Raw genomic sequence first — 5,542 nt, forward strand, 5'->3', positions numbered from 1 at the left:
TTTGAAAGATATCTAAGAGCTTTGAACGATAATTTAAAGTGACTTGAAGTCATTATATAATTCAAAACTAATACTTCTGTTGTCCAAGTATTTTAAGATAGAAAACCATTCCACGTGACTCCCTTTGAAATATGTGAAATCTACTAAGTGAAAACATAGTTATAAAATACATGAAACTGATTTAATAACATGTTTGTTTCTACTTGTATTCCCCCCCCCCATTAAAGCATTTAAAATCCTTTAAAACATTGATTACGGGGTATGAACTCACCTGTAGTTGGTGATTGGAATGAACTGAACGGTATCGGATTGCTAGGTGTCAAGCGAGGACTTGTGCACACACTACGATCCTAATGAACATATAATCACGCATATATGCACTCAATTAGACACAAAAGACTAATTGATAATGTTTAAGACATCCTAGACATAGATAACACTTTATGTAAGTGTTTTAAGCCGTAAGGACTTCATCTAAGCTATTGTGGGACAGGGTACTTGAGTTTAGGGTTTCCAAAGGACCCTATAAGAGAGTTTACTCTCCATAATCCATCACACATGGAGTTTACGGTTGTAAACTCTTGAGTTTACGGCCGTAAACTCCCAAACATGTGTGTTTGGTGTGTTTTGAAGTCTAATATGCTTTCTAGAATTATTCTAACCTAGTGGCTATGTTCTTGAAAAGGTTTAAGGCCTAGAAGTACTCCAAATAGGAGTTTACGGCCTCAAGGACATTTCCCCTTGGAGTTTACGGCCGTAAACTCCCTTGGGGTGATTCCTTGGTTGCTTTCAAGCCCCTTGTACTAGTGGGATGTGTTCTAGACTTTTAATCCTAGCATATGAAGGCATTAGGCACCACTTAGTGCCCTTTTTAGGAGTTTACGGCCCAAGAACCATGTCTTGGCCGTAAACTCACTTGTTTAAGTGATTTTGGTGTGGTTTGGTCCTTCCATTTAGTGGGTACAATTTCTTGTAAAGGGCTAGGACCTTAGGTGTCATGAAAACACCCTTTGTGACCATTTACATGGAGTTTACGGCCTAGGAGAGTTCTGGGCCGTAAACTCACTTTTATTTGAGTCATTTGATGTGTTTAAGACCTTAAGCTACTTGGGGAAATAACCTAGATGCAAGCCTTAAAGTCCTTAAGTCCAAAAACCACCATTTAGGCCTTTGAAATGGAGTTTACGGCCTAAGAGAGTTCTGGGCCGTAAACTCCCAATCTTGGGTGGTTTTGTGTGTGATTTCATGTCCCTAATGTGCTTACCTAATGTCCTAAGGCCTTATCCTAGCATCAATGTCAGTTTTGGCTTTGTTTCGGGAGTTTACCGCCCAAGAACACCTTGGGGAGTAAACTCCTAGATCTCATGATTTAGCCCACTAAATCATGTTATAAGCATCTAATATGTATTCTAACACTACTAGAAAGAGTTACTCACAATCTGGGATAAAAACCCGAAGATCTGTCAGAGAGGAAATGGCTTTTCTCTAGCTGGAATTGTGAATAATGAATTAAATTAATTCAGAAAACTATTTATAGTCCTAGAATATTTTGGCAGAAAATATTTTTATTCCTGATATTGGACTGTAACATTATGAAACTTGAAATGTCCAAATTTCACAAACTCAGGAGCATCCATTCTCCTGATATCTCCTAAAGTGTAAACCCTAATGTACACAAACTTGTTCAGAAAAGTGTGAAAATCACTGAAATTGGACTGACTTCTATTGAATAGATATTGTTCGTACAAATGGAAATTTAGAGTTGTCACATCATCCCCCCGTTAGAAGGAATTTCGTCCCGAAATTAGAATGTAAGCAAATAAGAAAATACAAATAACTAAGCAAAAAGGTGAGGGTATTTCAGTTTCATCTGATCCTCACGTTCCCAAGTGAATTCCGGTCCACGCTTTGCGTTCCAGTGCACCTTCACTATCGGGATACGACTCTGCTTTGTTTGCTTGACCTCTCGGTCCATGATTTCTACTGGTTCCTCCACGAAGTTGAGGCTCTCGTTGATCTCGATTTCGTCGAGTGGAATGACAAGAGTCTCGTCAGATAGGCACTTTTTCAAGTTTGACACGTGGAAGGTAGGATGTACGTTACTGAGTTCTTTCGGTAGATTGAGCTTGTAAGCCATAGGGCCGATTCTTGCGAGAATCTCGAAAGGCCCTATGTATCTTGGATTGAGCTTCCCACGCTTTCCAAAGCGTATTAAGCCCTTCCAGGGTGAGACTTTCAGTAAGACTCGATCGCCCACCTGGAACTCCAATGGTTTCCTACGCTTGTAGCGTAGCTTTTCTGTCGGTCTCTAGAGGCTTTTAATCGTTCACGAATTTGAACGATCTTCTCTGTCGTTTCCCGAATGATCTTCGGACCCGTGAGAGTGCTCTCGAGAACTCGTCCCTTAGCTAACTGGGTATCACCCACTTCAGCCCAGCACAGAGGGGATCTGCACTTTCGGCCATAGAGGGCCTCGAATGGAGCTGCCTTTATGCTCGTGTGATAACTGTTGTTGTAGTAAAATTCAACAAGGGGTAAATGGGTATCCCACGCTTTTCCAAAGTCTATCACACAGGCGCGCAACATATCTTCTAGGGTTTGGATAGTTCTCTCACTTTGCCCGTCGGTCTGTGGATGGTAGGCTGTACTCATGTCTAGCCTAGTTCCTAGGGAACTTTGTAGTGACTGCCAGAACCTCGAAGTGAATCTACTATCTCGGTCTGAGATGATACATAAAGGAACACCGTGCAGTCTTACAATCTCCCTAATGTAAGTTCTGGTAAGTTTCTCCATCTTGTCTGTTTCCTTGATCGGTAGGAAGTGTGCAGACTTGGTCAGTCTATCGACGATGACCCATATGGAATCAAGTCCACCCGTCGTCTTGGGCAACTTGTTTATGAAGTCCATAGTGATCCGCTCCCACTTCCATTCTGGTATCTCCGGTTGTTGTAGAAGACCGGAGGGTTTCTGGTATTCGACCTTGACCTTTGTGCAAGTAAGGCATTTACTCACGAAGGTAGCAATATCTGCTTTCATGTTAGGCCACCAGTATAGCTTTTTAAGATCCAGATACATCTTATCTGAACCCGGGTGGACGGAATAACGAGTGTTGTGAGCTTCCGTCATGACCAAGTCTCTGAAGCCACCGTGTTTCGGTGTCCAGATCCGATCCATGAGGTATAAGGCTCCGCCACCCTTGACTTCCAAGTTTTTATCCATTCCTCTGAGGGATTCACCCGCCACATTTTCAGGTTTCAAAGCGTCGAGCTGAGCCTCCTTTATTTGTGTGGACAAGTGCGAATGGATGGTTAGAGTCAAAGATTTGACTCTATGACCAGTATATTCTTTCCGACTTAGGGCGTCGGCTACTACATTGGCTTTACCCGGATGATAACGAATTTCGCATTCGTAATCACTAAGTGGCTCGACCCACCGTCGTTGTCTCATGTTGAGCTCTTTCTGGTCGAAGATGTGCTGTAGACTCTTATGGTCTATAAAGATCGTGCTTTTGGTACCGTATAGGTAATGTCGCCAGATCTTCAGAGCAAACACAACTGCTCCTAGCTCGAGATCGTGGGTTGTGTAGTTAACCTCATGTGTCTTCAGCTGTCTCGAGGCATAGGCGATGACTTTACCTCGCTGCATCAGAACACATCTGAGTCCTTGATTGGATGCATCGCAATAGATAATGAAGTCTTCTATTCCTTCGGGAAGGGATAGTACCGGGGCGGTGCACAAGGCTCGTTTGAGCGTTTGGAACGCTCTCTCCTGTTTCTCCTCCCAGTCGAAGGCCACGCCTTTCTGGGTCAGCGTTGTAAGAGGTTTCGCTATGCTGGAGAAGTTCTGAATGGACCTACCATAGTAGCCAGCTAGACCTAGAAATTGACGAATTTCGGTAGGTGTCTTTGGTGCTGACCAGGTCTCGATGGCCTTAATTTTGGAAGGGTCCACGTGTATACCTTCTTCGCTAACCACATGGCCCAAAAATTCGACTCGCCGAATCCAAAATTCGCACTTCGAGAACTTTGCGTAGAGCTTCTCGGCTCGCAATGTTTCTAAGATTTTACGGAGATGTTGACCATGCTCCTCCTTACTTCGAGAGTAGATGAGTATGTCATCAATGAAGACGATGACGAACTGATCCAAGTAAGGACGACACACCCTATTCATCAGATCCATGAATACTGCGGGCACGTTAGTTAATCCGAATGGCATCACTACAAACTCGTAGTGCTCGTAACGAGTTTGGAAGGCTGTCTTGGGAACATCTTCCTCTAACACTCGTAGTTGGTGGTATCCGGATCGTAGATCTATCTTCGAGAAGTAGTTGGCTCCTTGAAGTTGATCAAATAAATCGTCAATGCGGGGCAAGGGATAACGATTTTTAATGGTAAGTTTGTTGAGTTCCCTATAGTCTATGCACATGCGAAAAGATCCATCTTTCTTCTTGACGAACAAGACCGGTGCTCCCCATGGTGCGAAGCTTGGTCGAATGAATCCCTTCTTGAGAAGTTCGTTAAGTTGAGGAAAGTTCCTGCATTTCAGCCGGTGCAAGACGATAAGGAGATTTGGCTACTGGGGTAGCCCCTGGCACTAAGTCGATTCTGAACTCGACTTGGCGCTGTGGTGGTAAACCGGGAAGTTCTTCTGGGAATATGTCGGGAAAGTCGCGTACTTCTGGGATTTTCTGGATGTCTTTCTGTTCTTGGCTGGTATCGACGACGTGTGCGAGAAATGCATGGTACTCCTTCCGCAAACACTTTTGTGCTTGAATGCACGAAATGATGCGAAGGCTGGTACTAGGTTTGTCGCCGTAGATAATTAAAGTTTCGTTGTTAGGAAGGTTAAGACGAACTGCTTTTTCGAAGCACATAATGTCGGCACGCAGAAGACTCAACCAATCCATACCGATGATAACGTCGAAACATTTAATGGTAACTGGCATAAGATCTATCTTGAAAGTATGGCTATCTAAAGTTAAAGTACAACCTATGTATATGCAGTTTGTACTCTCTGTTTTCCCGTTAGCCATTTCTACCGTGAATGAACTATCTAATGCACATGGTTTTTGTTTAAGCAGGTGTGCAAATTTGTGACTTACAAAACTTTTCTCGGCTCCACTATCGAAAAGTATGCAAGCATAAGAGTTATCGAGGAGGAACGTACCAGTAACTATCGTTGGATCAGCTACTGCTTCCTCGTGGCCTAGAGCCATAACTCTTCCCACTCCTCCAGCCATCCCTGCTTTAGGGCAGTTCCTCTTGTAATGGCCCACTTCGCCACATCCGTAGCAAGCTTGGCCCATACCGGCGTTAGGAGCTTGAGCAGCTTGAGCTGTTGGAGTTTTGCAGAAACGGACGGTGTGTCCCCTCTTGTTGCAGTTAGAGCAATGCATCTCCCTGCAAGGTCCGTTGTGATGGAAGTTGCACTTGGTGCACTTCGGGAGGGTTCCAGCATATGCCCTTGCTGGTAAGAGGTTGGCAGGGGCAACAGGAGTAACTGTGGCAGCATTGATTGCCACATATTGTTGTTTCTTGGAGGA

The sequence above is a fragment of the Lactuca serriola genome, chromosome 2, assembly GCF_051521515.1.
Source record: "Lactuca serriola cultivar US96UC23 chromosome 2, Lser_US96UC23_V15, whole genome shotgun sequence".
NCBI classification, from domain to species: domain Eukaryota; kingdom Viridiplantae; phylum Streptophyta; class Magnoliopsida; order Asterales; family Asteraceae; genus Lactuca; species Lactuca serriola.